Raw genomic sequence first — 15676 nt, 5'->3', positions numbered from 1 at the left:
TCAGGGAACATAGTTTGATTCATAAATCAGAAAAGGATCTTTATGCTGTCATATTTTAAATTACAATTCTCTAATTGAATGTCATTTGCTACTTTTATTCTTGAATTATGTAAGCTTTACAAATCTGCAGCCTAGAGTGACATGTTGAACAGCAAGCCACAATATCTAACATCTAAGAGATACAGTTATAAATAGAATTGAAATTCCTCTATAGAGATTAAAAACTGCTCTTATTTTAATTGTACATCAGTAGTACTGTAATGCAAATAGGTGGCTAGGCTTGAACTCTCCTGAGATGCATAGATGCTACTATAGAACTTTAAGAAAATGTTTGCTGTCTTCTAGGATATAAAAAACAAAACTATAATGAAAGCACAGTATATATTACCTGTATGATCTTATCCCCCTGAAATCTGTGGAACTGGATGAGTATGTCATGGTAACAAAGCATTAATGGAGTTGAGCATATTGCCCTTGCTTTCATTGGTTATCAAGGGACTAGATAGACAAGTTCTTGATTAAATTGTATTTTTTGTGCTAAACTTATCATAAAATGAAATAGATATTTTTTTTTCTCCTTTCTACCAGTGTCTGTAAAAATTAGCTTCAGTGGAATCACTTACTATCTGTATTTCTCTTTAATTATTTGAAAATTAGGATTTCATACTCTAGTTGTAGTGAGATAGAACAAGGGAATTTTAAAGATTTGGAGTGAATAATTTTTATTCTGTATTGGCAAAATGACATTCTATTAATAACATTATTATATGTTGAATGGCTTTGCCTACCTAGTATAACTGAGCAAGTCAAAATACTTCTATGATATGTTTCCAAATGTTTTTTGTATTCTACAAACAAAGTTAGCGCTTGAAGTTGCTTTCATAGCAAGCTAAAAGTGATTTTGTCAGAAGAAACAGGAAAATGCATTTTCATTTCCATGACTCTCTTTGATTCCCAAACTTACTATTGAATTTACATTAAAGCTTATATTTAAATGCAACTTTGAAGAAAAAAACCCAGTAATGTGCAATTGTTATGGGAGTTTCAAGACAGTAGATGGTCCAAGTGCATCCTAGGCATGTGGGCTTGAAGTAAAAATTAGTATTTAATTTGAATTTCAAACCTAAGGGCTAAAGAAAAGGAATTGCAGGTTTCAGTATGCCCAAGTTATTTTATGTAGTTTTGGTTTGGGATTTGGTGGGTTTGGGGTTTTTTTGGGTTTTGTTTTGGTTTTTGTGTGTGTGTGTGTTGGGTTTTTGTGTGTGTTTGTTGGGTTTTTGGTTCTTTTTTTTTTTTTCTTTGTTTTTTTTTTTTGTGTTTTTGTTTGTTTGTTTTGTGGGTTTTTTTTTAGTGTAGTCCTTTGTGGCATTCCTCTGACCAGCCGAGTCTATGAAATCAGAGTGTTTGTGTAAAACCCTGAAGTGACTCAACCAAGATGCCGGTTGTTGGGAGCTGAGCAGCCACAGTGATCTGAACTCCAGAGTCATGTTAGTTTCCAGAACTCAGCCTTATGACAGTGAATCAATCCTCCTGAGATCTCCTCCTTTCAGATAGCTTCCTTAGAGGGTTTTTTTGCACGTAAATTGAAGGTGGGAGGTTAAGAGGTGCATTGTTCAAATGGGCCATAGCTGTTGTTGAAGGTGATGCTCTCAGCAGCAATCTCTCTTCACATTGAGTAATTAGTTGGCCTCATCTCGGCTGAAGTGGATAGTCTGGAGTTTGCTTTATATTTTAATAAACGCTATGCAGAAGAGGTGTTTTATAGGTGCCTTTGTTTTATAGCTAAACTTTATACGATTAGGCATGAGAATTAAAAGCAAGACTTGAAGCTGTAAACGCATGGATCGCTGTGGTTGCATCTGAGTTAAGCTGAATTAGTTCAACTTTCTTGTTGGTTGTAGCTGGTAAAAGATTTTGTGTTCTTTCCTTTGGCTATTTGCTAATAAGAAGAGGTGAGGAGTTGGACCCAAATAACGGGAAATCCTGAGGGCTTATGCTGTAGACAGCTGTTTTTCTTCCCCATTTGGTTCCATATGAACAGTTAGAGCTGAGCTTGAAAACCAGGAATTTCTCACAGAACCTGTGTGGTCCGGCCATGGAGTTTAGTCCAAGGAGTCATGATATCCTTCTTTAGCTGCAAGCTTCAATTGCCATTAAAATTGGGTTATTTTTTGCCACCAAGTGTATCACAGTAAGTATGTTAAGTCTATACAAGATTCCTGCTATCGTATATTATCATTTTTGTTTAAAGCTGCAATCAGTGGCCCGTGGCTAGAGGGTGGGCACTGTCAGTGCTGTCAGTGTTCCTTCTGTTCAGTGGTGTGGACTCAATCATTCTGGAAAGATTGCAGAAAATTAGCTCTTCTCGTTAGAGCTAGAGATAGCTGTTTGCTTCCTCTTTAATTAAGCATCGTGAGATCAAATCAAAAGACTTTAAAGTTGTTTGCATCAGATGATGATTTTTATTAGGGCTTAAAGTTAAATAGTGGTATGGAATCTCTGTCATTAAAATAACATGCCAGGTTTATTTATGGACATAACTGCATGATATGATTAATAATACAAGTTTTGCAAAGCAGTTGATACTATTTCCACTTTCCTGACAAATAGGAAATCCTGAGTTTGCTGCAAAGGGATTTACAAGTAACATCTACACGGTTTACAATACTCATACAAATGTGTGCAAATTTGTAGGTGTTGCTGCTCTTTATTCTTCATTAAGCGAAGAATAAAGATGTGGCTCTTTTTTCTGATAGTCCATTTTACTTTGTTTTTTCCAAATTAGGCAAGTTAATGAAGCATGTCGTGGCTCCAGTTGACATATAAGAAGTCAGATGATGAGAAATCAGATGTGAATATAAGATTAGATGTTCTTTGTGGTACATGGTAGAAATGTCTTGCCACTTATTTAGCAAAATGAGATGCAAGTAATCAGTTTTTCACCATTTCTGCCCCTTTTCAATGTATGTAATTGTCCTGGTTTGAGGTAAAACAGAACCATGGCAGTAATCATCACTGGAAAGGTACTGTTAACTTAGAACTTTAAATAGATACAAATAAATGAAAAAAAAATAAATATATATATAGCGTGTGTGTATAGATGTATACATGTAGCCTGCACATGATTTAACTATTCAGAAGTGTTAAAAATTGGAGTAAGAATAATAATGGATGGTAAGTGGTGCATGATGTTCTGGTATTGAATTCAACTAGTGAACTTGGGTGGTATTGAAATTTGCAGGTAAGTTCCCTGGTAAACGGATCACACCCACCCCAAATTAATGATACTTTTCAGTATCAATTAATGAAGTCGTTGGCATTTCCAAAATTAGCCATGTTCAATTGATGCTGCATCAATTCCCTTTACTTTTTAGTGGGGCAATAACCTGCAACTTCACTTGGTACTGTTTTCTTTCAGTGTGTATTAGAAGTTTGGTTTACGTGCCACATCTGGAGTTCTGAGGACTAGAAGGAATAAAACCAAACCAAACCTTTACTTTTATACCCTTTTACTTGTAAAGATGTATTTTTACTTTAAAACAATATTGCCTGACCTTTTAAATACAAAGTCCTTACTGGTTTATCAGTAAAGTTAAGGATACTAAAGAGGAAGTGTCTTTGGGACGTAATTATATAGATTTAAGAGAGTCATGTAGCATTAATTATGCCCTGTAGCTAATGTAGATGCATATTAAACTCAGTCATGTTTCTGTGTGTTTTCCTCTGAAACTTTCTTTTCTCAGGCACTAATCACTAATCAGCATACGTCAGTGTATCTTACAGTTATCCAAGCTTATTGAATATTGACAAGCATCTGTTTCACTATTTGCCATTTTATATTTTAACTTTTCAGAAGACAGTAGTCTTGCTAAAGAAACTTTATTTTTAAAAAACTCCGTAAAATTAAAGAAAAAGCTAATTCTTGTGTAATAAGGTTTGAAATCTTAAAGCACTATTTCTTAAATGAAATGGAATTGGTATAAAAACATTATTTTTCACTGTGTTTCTCTTTCATGTGTGTTATTCTACTAGACCACAACTGATGATGATGTACTAGAAAACATAAAATAATTTTAGACTATGATATACTTGGACGTTACTGTGTGGACACACCAATATTTTAGGAATGACAGTAAGGAGTCCTATGGTAGAAATGTGTGCTCTTTCACTCCAAACACAGTCCTTTTTTCAGTTGCTACCAGATATTTCAATTACGTTCTTTTAAAACTGGAGTTCTCAAGTCTTTGTTGTGAAGCCAAAGTTATGGTGTCATTTTCCTATAATCATTCACACTAAAGTCCTTTAATTTGTTCAGCCCTTTTTTTAACCTGTTAATAATGTATCTGTCCTTACTTTTGATTTTCAGTTATCATCTGATTTAGATTCTACAGAAAATTCTGGATGGGCTTTCAGCCTGCAGCATGTCTTAGAGACAGAGAAGAGCTCAAGCTGCATAATCTCTTTTCCGGGACTTTAATTACAGTGCTGGCATAATTTTAATGATGCTTTTTAACTGTACCAGCTACCATAAAAACAAGTAAGATCAGTTTTCATAGTTGTTACATACTAGGCACTGAAATCTGTATTTAGTAATGCAGTGCATGAGCAGGTTAGTGATAAGGTTCTTGTACGGACAAGAGTGAAAGCAATAAATATCTTTCCTGAACTAAAATAATTTAGATAGAATCTGGTCTCTTATGACTTGTTTTATTCTCAGCGAGACACATTTTCTTTCTGTGCTGTAGTATCTTTTTATAATTGTGTGTAAAAAAAAAAAAAAAAATAAAAATGTTAAAGCCAGACCTTTAATTTTCTAAGATTCTTTTTGCAGTCTTGAGCCACTTTTCAGACTTGCACTTTATTATCTCTGTCGAAAGACTGTGTACTTGTCAGAAGATGTTTGTGTTTTATTAGCCGTCGCAGCAGCAGCAAGTCAGTCCGTGACATTTTAAGAAAAGTAATAGATGGATTTGTCTATTCGGTTGCCAAATTTCTAAGTTCAGCAATTGTAAAGTATCTGAGTGTCACTAAATAGAGTCTTTAGCAGGCTCTGTCGAATACCTTCTAACCACACAGCTCTCACTTTATAGCCATCTGCTGAAAAATACACCACCAGGACCATATTTAAGCTCTTCGGCCATTTACACCAGTGGTTAATGTTTTTTGAGATAAAAATCTTCTAATCTGTATCTTTTTATTACCTTCCAGGACAAACAGTGACACAGCAGGTCTCTTCCAGTTGTGTTCCCGTGCTTTTTGAACAGAAAAGTTGTGATAGAATAGTTCTATTAATCTTGATATAATTGTTTGAAAGAATAATTTAAAATTATTTTATCAGACGTTCCGATTTCGTCTAACCGTAAAAACTGACTTCCAAAACAAAATCCAGAATCCTGTAAGCTTTGCCTTCTCTTTTGATAATGTCCATGTAATTGTTGTAACATCATATGGCTGTCATATTCCATCTGTCTATATTCAGCCAGCAAATTGTGGCTATATTTCATATTCAGCCATCCAGAAAAGCTGCATGTTGTATCAAATGTGCGCTCTGCTGATACACCACGTAGGCACCACGTAAATAAAAATGTGATTTTACTTTCAGAATTGATTTAACATTCCGTTGCATATCTTTGAAATCCATTGAATCTCATGAATACAGACACGACAGCTCTTTTATACGTTATTTGTGCTATGCGCAATTTATGTTTCAGAAATGTAATATATTGATTTAGGAAAGTTGAATTACTATCATAGGACTTAAGTATTTCAACATTATAGAGGTTGCTACTTCTTGAACGAAGGTTAGATCTGGTTTTATATTGAAACGTATATTGCTGTTTAGCTGTGAAAGTGAATTTTGCATAATGTGGTGTGCTCTGAGGTTTTCCTGTTCCTTCTGTCCCTTCTTAAAGGGGAATTTTTTTCTAATTCATCTATTTATGGAGTTGGGTTTGGGACATGAGAACAGGGAAATACCAGTGAAACACGGGAATTTTTATTTCTTAAAAGAAAGATTTTTTTATTTTTATTTTTTTTGAGATGAATTATAACAGTTTGACTCTTTCTTGTATCGTGATACCAGAGTTATTTCCCTGTTTTTAGAACCTTTCAGCAGGCACTAAAAAATGAGGTGTATGTTACTTCTCCTGTGACGGTTCAGAGCAGTCTGACAGTAGGGCTTCTTCATTTTTCTATTTGCATCTTCCCTGCAGTCCTCTTTTAATCAATGATAAATTAACAAAAGTAAATAAATACATACATATATAAAAATGGTCTTTTAGTGTTTTAAAGCAAGCTTTCTTCTGTCATTGTTTGCTGAAAGAGTCTTGTCATACCTGCAGTCGGTAGTTCAAATACTTATTGATATTCAAGTAGGTGCAGCCCATGCATAAGGTAGAATATAAAAGGATCTTTATAAGTAAGCACTTCTTTCTCCTTATTATGACAGCAAGGGCTAATGTCTGTTTATCTGCACTTCTGTTTCCTTTGATCATAATCTTAAAATGTGATTTTTGTCTTTTATAGTGCTGTTAATAAAGAAAATACCTGTTTTTACAGCAGAGTTTTTGCAGAGAGAACAATAGCATTTTTGGTACCTAAAGGGGGCTACAGGAGAGCTGGGGAGGGACTCTTTGTCAGGGAGTGCAGTGACAGGACAAGGGGTGATGGTTTTAAATTGGAAGAGGGGAGATTTAGATTAGATACCAGAAAGAAATTCTTTGCTGTGAGGGTGGTGAGGCGCTGGAACAGGTTGCCCAGAGAAGCTGTGGCTGCCCCATCCCTGGAGGGGTTCAAGGCCAGGCTGGATGGGGCTTGGAGCAACCTGGTCTGGTGGGAGGTGTCCCTGCCCAGGGCAGTGGGGTTGGAACTCCATGACCTTTAAGGTCCCTTCCAACTCTAACCACTCTATGATTTATATGGAACATTTTTTATTTTTTTTAAATCTGTGCTTATACTGCAGATCTTGAGACATTACATGATGGTGCATTTTATATCCTTCTGTTCTGACACTGTTCCTTGTCCAAGAGGTTTAACCATATCTCAGTAAAAGCCAAGATTTTTGCCACAGTTGTGTCAGGTTTTGATAGCTTTGTCCCTTGGCTTGGTTGAAGGGCCAGCCCAAGTCACTGGGTCTCTGAGAGATGCTGCAAATCTGAAGCTTAGGGTAAAACTGAATCTCTTGGACTTTACTGGATCTCACTACAGATTAGATCGGGCCAGTCATAGGTTTCTAATGGAAGAGGACTGCTTTGCTGGTCGACTGTTATAACCTGATGGTGGGAGAGAGCAATTTACCACTTGATCTCATGATCCACGGAGAAGGCCTGTCTTTGTTTTTTTTAACTTGCCTTGCTTCTCGTGTGCCTTTTCTCATGTAATGCTGAACTTGGCTTCAGATGTCATTCTCATCAGTGTATGGATTGAGGAATAGCAGTCTGTAAAATATTCCTGATGCCATTGCTGCACCACAGGGATGCTTGCAAGGGGGTGCAGTAATAAATTAATGAAGGAATTCAATGATATCTAATCGGTCAAGATGGGGAGTTTACTCAGGTGAACTCCCTATGCAAGGTACATGGTTTTAGAACACTTCGGTGGTTTAAGTAGTCCAAAAGGTGTGCAAAACTTGGTTTCTCCTTCAAAGATAGGGAATGCTGTGTAGTTCAACCAGCGTGTAAAATACAAAGCACTGAGTGAGCACCTGATACCTTCTGCTGTGTCAGGAGATGGTCGCTCTTGGAAAACAATGCGTAGACAGAGAAATTCAGCTCTTGTGGTGAACTCGCTCAGGTCTTTTGGCTCTCTGAGGGATGTACTAAGTAAAACTGGAGTAGTGGATCATGAGTCAGGCTTCCTTGGATTAATTCCAGCGTCCTGTAGAGCTCTTTGCAATTGGGAGCACCCTGGCACAGGTGAATTGTAGCCCGTGCCAGCAGCAGAGCTCTTCAAGAACAGCTCAATATGCACAGTTCCTTTGGACTCATTTCTGGTGCTGTGGTTGAACGCGTGTCTGGTTTTTTTAATGCCAAGAGTCCTGTTCAAAGTGAGGCAGGTCCTGCTGATTTTGTTTGCCTGAAATGGCTGAGACAGTTTTTCCTCAGACCTTCTCTTATTTGTGAGTTTCCCTTCTGCTGTCCCAGCCACCCGGGAGTCGTCACACCCTGCTAAATTTCCAAGCCAGCCCAAGTCACTGGGTCTCTGAGAGATGCTGCAAATCTGAAGCTTAGGGTAAAACTGAATCTCTTGGACTTTACTGGATCTCACTACAGATTAGATCGGGCCAGTCATAGGTTTCTAATGGAAGAGGACTGCTTTGCTGGTCGACTGTTATAACCTGATGGTGGGAGAGAGCAATTTACCACTTGATCTCATGATCCACGGAGAAGGCCTGTCTTTGTTTTTTTTAACTTGCCTTGCTTCTCGTGTGCCTTTTCTCATGTAATGCTGAACTTGGCTTCAGATGTCATTCTCATCAGTGTATGGATTGAGGAATAGCAGTCTGTAAAATATTCCTGATGCCATTGCTGCACCACAGGGATGCTTGCAAGGGGGTGCAGTAATAAATTAATGAAGGAATTCAATGATATCTAATCGGTCAAGATGGGGAGTTTACTCAGGTGAACTCCCTATGCAAGGTACATGGTTTTAGAACACTTCGGTGGTTTAAGTAGTCCAAAAGGTGTGCAAAACTTGGTTTCTCCTTCAAAGATAGGGAATGCTGTGTAGTTCAACCAGCGTGTAAAATACAAAGCACTGAGTGAGCACCTGATACCTTCTGCTGTGTCAGGAGATGGTCGCTCTTGGAAAACAATGCGTAGACAGAGAAATTCAGCTCTTGTGGTGAACTCGCTCAGGTCTTTTGGCTCTCTGAGGGATGTACTAAGTAAAACTGGAGTAGTGGATCATGAGTCAGGCTTCCTTGGATTAATTCCAGCGTCCTGTAGAGCTCTTTGCAATTGGGAGCACCCTGGCACAGGTGAATTGTAGCCCGTGCCAGCAGCAGAGCTCTTCAAGAACAGCTCAATATGCACAGTTCCTTTGGACTCATTTCTGGTGCTGTGGTTGAACGCGTGTCTGGTTTTTTTAATGCCAAGAGTCCTGTTCAAAGTGAGGCAGGTCCTGCTGATTTTGTTTGCCTGAAATGGCTGAGACAGTTTTTCCTCAGACCTTCTCTTATTTGTGAGTTTCCCTTCTGCTGTCCCAGCCACCCGGGAGTCGTCACACCCTGCTAAATTTCCAATTTGTGCTCTAGCTGCTTGGATAGCTTTGCTTTCTGACACGCTCTTCCACCTTCCGTGTTAGGAAAATTATTGTTACTAGAATGAAGGAGCCTGCCGTGCCGGACTGTTGAGTTAAATGATAACAATTTTCTGTCTAATATCCACATTGGACTGTTTTCAATGAAGCAAAAGGTATCACAAATATCTAGAGTAGAAGCTGGAGTGGAGAGTAGTGGCTCTCTTCTGTTACTATTCAGAAGTCCATTTGGCTACCACTTTGGCCTGTTGGAGTCTGGGCTGCTGAATGCCTCCATCTTCTCACCCACAGCCTTAAGATGTTGCGATGAGCAAGTGTGTGTAAACCCTCTGTGGGGGTGCATTCGTGTCCCACTCCTGCATTTTAGTGCCCATTTATCTAATAACCAGAGTCCAGGGGGCTACATTTCAGGATTCCGCACAAAGTGATGCGTCTCCATGCTGGCATCAGTTTTCTTTTCTATTTCTTCCCTAAATGTTTATATTTTTTTTTTACTGTACATGCTGATACAGGTTACAGTGCATGCTACTGGATAATAGATCATGAGCTACACGAGACTGCAAATCCATTACATGTTGACTACGCTCAAGCAAAACTATAGAGCATCATATGAGAGCACTCTTGTTTAGAGTATTGATAGAGCTTGGATAAGCAGTAGGAGTTTAGTTTTTGGACTTTGCAGGGGTACCTGGCCAGTCTTCATCCATCTTATCTGAAAACCTGAAATACGTGCTGCAGTGGTGTATATCTAAGTATAGATTTCTCCCAATTCTGATACAGACTTACTGAATTTCTTTTCTCCTTGGTACACATATTTTTTCAGCTGGAATCCTCAGCTGCCATTATGATCAATAGAGATCTAGCCTATACAGTCAATAGTGTCTAGAGAATGATTTATTTAACGAGCCTCTAGGTGCCTACGTTAGGGTAAACTGAATTGCTCCCCAGCCTCCTCTGATTGCATTGACCTCCACTGACAATACTGGGAGACGTCTGGATTTAGATGTCTGGGGTTGAATCTTATTCCTATAAATGCACACGTTTAGTTACTCTTCTACTTCTGGTTGACTTTCTTAGTAGTTTTTTTATTGCACCACATGCCAAATTTCTGTCTACTTTGCAATCTGTTAACATTGTTAGGTCTCTTTCAGTGATAATGCCTCCTGTGGTTTCTCTTTGCCATTGAGTGTTTTGGGGATTCTTATCCTCTTGTCTGCCATTTCTGATGAAATGAGTAACCCACTTAGTTTACTGCTTACCTTTTGCTGAAAGATACACTTCCAAGTTCTATCAGTTAATTTCTCTGAATATTGAGATGTGAGGAACACTGATTGAAAAACAGCAGCAGAAAAATCTGAAAGGCTTTGGTGGGCTTGTAATTCATGGAGTACCACAAGTGTGGTCTGGGGTTGTTTTTTTTTCCTAACTGAATGAGATTCCTTGGTTTCGAAATTGATTATTGGATATTTGTTTTTTCATCTCATATTAAACTTTCTAAATGAGTATGTTATGGAATAAACATCTAATAAACAATTCGAGATTGTTCTCTGATATTAGAAAGACTTTTTTTAGGCATTCCTTAAAACCATAAAGAACGGTCTGCAGAAATCTGTTGAAAATAAACCACGTTTACAGTAATCAGGTTTATTCAGTGTTCGTTTGTTACTTGAAGGAAAGTGCTGGCGTATTTTTATAGATGCATAAGAAAAGCATTGCACCTCTTATGGTGCTGTCAAATATTGCCATTTTAATGCAGCTGTTTAATTCTTGTTTAAAATAAGATGTAATATTTTCTTTTATTTAAAAACAAAGCAACAGAAGTTCTCATCACCTGTTCAGTGTTGATTACATCTAAAATATTTATTTTCTTGCTATAATTTCCACTTTCCTCATTTTTGATTAGAATTCATAAACATGACTATTTCTGTGTGTAGTTGTTTCATTTGAAATGACAAGGAATTTACACCTCTATATTCAGTAACACTCTGAACTGCTAGCATGAAGCTGTCAGTATTTTCAATAAGATCGTGTGTTAATTTGTTTGTGGAATTCTGATGTGAGGGAAATTGTCACAACTGGTTTTTGCCTTAAAACAGCTGTTCTTTCTCTCAGATTTTTTTTTTTTTCGTAGAGTTACTCACTGAAAATTTTGCAGTAGGTTAAGCAAGTATTTAGGAAAATTAATGATTCTTGGGAATATCAAAACAGCAATATTCAGAGATATGTAGCATTTTCATATTTTTCTAAGTTTTAATTTTTAGAAATATTAACAATATTAGAGAAAATGACAAGTATAATTTGCAGAGTACTATGTGAAATGACTTAGGCTTTGTAAGCCCTTAAAGAACTGGGATATGGGTGCAGTATAATATGGAAAGCATTTATTTCTTTCAAATATATCTATCTTTTTATCCAAGAAAAATGCTATGTATAGGTGGTATTATACTAAAAAGACAGGACGTCATGCTAAGGAAATCATATCATGTTCTATAAAAATAATCTTTAAACAAAGGCTGCTGTATAATTCTTTAATCACAAAGACATTTCAATTTACCAGAAGCAGAAATGAATCAAGTATAATAAAAATATCTTAGTTTTTTTCTTTTTCTACTCTTACTGGTGAGCATTAAAATGAAGTCACAAATTTACATGCTTTTAATTGTTTTTTAAAGTGGCATTTACCTTTATAACCTCCACAAGCTGTTCTACCCGTGGAAACTTTATTTTAGTGGCAGTTTGCAAAACAGCAGTCTTCCCTGTGCCAGGTTCTTGTTCAGAGGCTTCAGTCTGTTTGCAAGCAACTCCTTCGTTGTTTACTCCAAACAATCGGATCCGAATTGAAACTTCTCTTCCACCATATGTTTTGAATGCACCTTCTGTATCTGAATTTTTTCAGTATAGTGTTCGTGAAGCATCAACAGACTATATATAAAAAAAGTACTGATAACTTAGAGAAAGAAATTTGCAATGTCTTGAAGTAGATATTAAAATCTTTCGTAGATGACCAAGCGTTTGCCTAAGAAATATCATGTTCTTACAGGAGATGGCTTTAAGATGTGTTGTGCTGACAATTTGCTGCAGTGTCTTCAAGCAGAAGGCAGCCTGCTGTGCTTTATTTTGTACTTTTCCTGGCTCAAAGTCTTGGTCTGTGTAAATGTGCGGAGAAATAGCGTACATAAATTGTATATTTGGCAAAGTTATATTAAGGCAAGGTTAGGCTACTGTAAATGAAAGCCTGCATTGTCACACTTTTGCATGAGTGGTCCCGGGGTAGCCCAAAAACCAGTTCATCAGCCACTCAGTTTATACTCATGTGGGTGGTATACAAGAAATTCCACTGATCCAAACTTTTCTGATTTCCTTGTGGGAGATGGAGCCATCTCCAGGAAAAGCAGTCCTTGCCTCACGTGGTTTGGAAAACCTGAAATCAGAGGGAAGAAGTTCTTTGTATTCGATATGACTCGGTCTATAATGACTGCTGCATGTTAGAATTTTCCAGCTCAATTTTAGCTGATGTCTCTGATCTGTACCTTAAAGCATAGAAATCACACTGCAGGTTGAGAATTTAGGATAAATTAAGACTTTTTGTCGCTGGCAGAGGGAGAAGCGTTTATTTGTGCTCCTAAATGACAACCGTGGTTGGGAAAAGATAACCTCAAGTTGAGGTTATTTTAAGAGTGAACTTTTTTTTTTTTCTAAAAAGTTGCTTGGAAAAAGATGTGCCAACTAAGCAGTGTCAACAGTAATGATTTGAGTGACTGCCTAGAAAAGGGATGAAAAAGTGAACCAATTATTTCAGAAGATACACGAGATTGTGCGATAAATTTTGAATTTGAAGCTGTTATCTGTACAGGCTCAACAATTTTAGACAGGAAATTACTCAATAGCTGCTTAAAAAAAAAAAAGGTGTTAAACCATTACTACTTTGAATTTTGCAGAGTTGGAACTAATCTGGTGGTCAGCCAAGAAGCTAGACAAAATTACTGCAGTCATTTTGCTTAGTTGTTAGACTTCAAATAAATAAATCTCCCAGTACTGTAAGGAATAAACGCATAAAAACTTACAGGAGTATTTAAAAGTAGTCACACTGAAATGTGCAAGTTTTGCAGAAGTTTGAACCTCAGCACGCAGGGCTTGAAAGACCTGTCAGCAAATTATTTTCCATCCTAATATGCACGCTGAATATCAGAATTGCTAACAAAATTTATGGAGGACCTAGTTCTGCTGCCAGATACTAGTCTGCAAAAATTGCAAGCGATGTAAGGAAAGTAACTCTCAGCCTTGACGTGGTACTTACTCTGCAGGGGCTGACATGCCTTGGGTATGTCATTTGTTGTTGCTCTCTTTTGAAAGTATATTCAGTTGTATGGGACTGCTATTTATTTGGCACACATGACCCATCCTTCCCTACTTTGCTTGACAAAAGCTTTTCTTCAAAGGAGAACATAGGCACCTGCCCAGTGGTCCATTTGATGTGCATCCTCATTCCATAGCCAAAGATCTTGTGTTCATTTATGTCATCAGAATTTATTGAAAATAGCATTTCGTTAAATTCCTATCTGGAATATAGTGATCTGGTATTAGGTTATATGAGTTGCAAATTTATAATTTTTATATGTATTTTAATATCTTTATTTCTTACTTATATCTTAAGTTATAACTTGCGTGTCTTCTAGTAAAGGCTGTCTAATACAGTGTGTGTCTTAAACTAACAGTGATAAGGCAAACTAATCTGCATTAGTCTGATACTCATGTTAATGCACCACATAAAAGCAAAATACAAGTTAATGTTAATGCATGGTAAGGTACACTCATCTCTACCCAGTGAATTGTCCCACAGTCTCCTTGATTCTGGCTTTGGACTATTAGTTTAGCCCCATTAATCAGTGCTAAGAGCTTAATTTCTTACAGGGAGATGTCATCTAAGAGAGCCTTAGTGTCACCCCTTTTGGGATACCCAGCATCATCGTTAGGACAGGTGGTACCATGCACTGGACACCTTAGTTCATTACAACAAATACTGAGGCATAAAAACTCACAACTACCCCCTTGTCACCCATCAACCCTTCAGACCATCGTGTGCATCCCGCAGCCGTGCCCAGAGGAAGGAGAAGTCCTCAAAAAACTTTGTTATCTTCCAAGATCAAGTTTTAAAGCTCAGGCAGTCTTTTAAAACAAAAATTCACACTGCTGCTAATCGCAAAATTTGCATATTCCAACATGGAAGGTTTTGACAAAAATGCTGTTAAAGGGTTGGTTTTGCCTCAGCTTCTTACCGGAACGGCATGAACCAGCTCGTTGCTTAAGAGACATATTTCTTGATCCCTTTCTCCCTTACCAAAGCCATGGCCCATCCACCCAGCATGTAAATTATAACTGCCTTTTCCAGATTTTGGAAAGCTCGAGAGAGCTTAATAGAGGAAAATAATTGAGATAGTTGAGATGTGGGCCATACTGTTAGAAAGTTGCAGAGAATTCCTGCTCTCAAGTCTTACCAGCAGTAGGTGATCCAGTACATAGAGTCTTTCTCCTGTTGCTAGCAAAAATAGTCTTCATTTACTGTTGAACCAACCAGTTCTGTCCTCTGGTGGGCAAAAGGGTTGACCCCACGTGCTGGATCCTGCCCGTGGCTGTGCTGGGAGACACAACACTATGTGTTCTCTCTCTCTCCTCTCCCCAGCCCACCCCTCTCTTTTTAATCTTTTAAAATAAAGTCACTTTGTCAAATGCACAGTAAGGATTAATTAGTTGATGTTTGTTCAGAGCTTTTGGTGTCTTAAATGTTATTTGGAAGGAGTGCTGAGTATTACTCTTCCTGATACTTTGACTTGATTATGAGCAGCATCTTGATAGAGAAGTTTCTTTTTCGCTCTTCCAGAGTCAGGTGCAATTTAAGATTTTTATTCTCAAAGGTTGTGTATATTTTTACATGCATTTATTATGCATTTGCATATTATGTTTTGGATTTCCAATCATTTATATTTTTCAAATACATTAAAAAGTGTTTTATATGAAGAAAAGTATCCTTATTTTTCTATTTTATTTTAGGCATATTTTAGGAGCTTGAAGGTGTTCCATAGGTATATGAATATTCTGAATTACTATTTGGAAGTCCACAGGCCAAACAGGGGACAACTTTTATCTGTAAAAATGAGGGTATCCTTGAAGTAGTAGTGTTACCAGCTGTATGCTTGAATGATTTTTCTCATTATATTACATTGTCTTATATTAGTAAAATACTACAGTAAAAAATTCACGTGGTTTTTGAGAAGAAAACATACATTCTTAAGGGAGTTGTTTATATTCAGACACAGAACTTTACATAAGGTTAAGGCTAAAATTTTGAATTAAGCAAGAGCATAGTTGTTCTTTTAGGTATTGTTACAGCTTTTTTGAAGAGAAGAGAGACTGAGTGTGT

At 37.3% G+C, this 15676-nt stretch overlaps 1 protein-coding gene across 3 annotated transcripts in view; it reads left to right on the top strand.

Moving 5' to 3' along the window:
• PRIM2 (primase, DNA, polypeptide 2 (58kDa)) overlaps nucleotides 1–15676 on the top strand; it is a 118218-nt gene that overhangs the window by 75061 nt on the left and 27481 nt on the right. The window lies entirely within an intron of this gene.

The sequence above is a fragment of the Calidris pugnax genome, unplaced genomic scaffold, assembly GCF_001431845.1.
Source record: "Calidris pugnax isolate Ruff unplaced genomic scaffold, ASM143184v1 scaffold105, whole genome shotgun sequence".
NCBI lineage: Eukaryota > Metazoa > Chordata > Aves > Charadriiformes > Scolopacidae > Calidris > Calidris pugnax.
The sequence above is the reverse complement of the archived record's forward strand: the minus strand, read 5'-3'. Positions and strand labels throughout refer to the sequence as shown.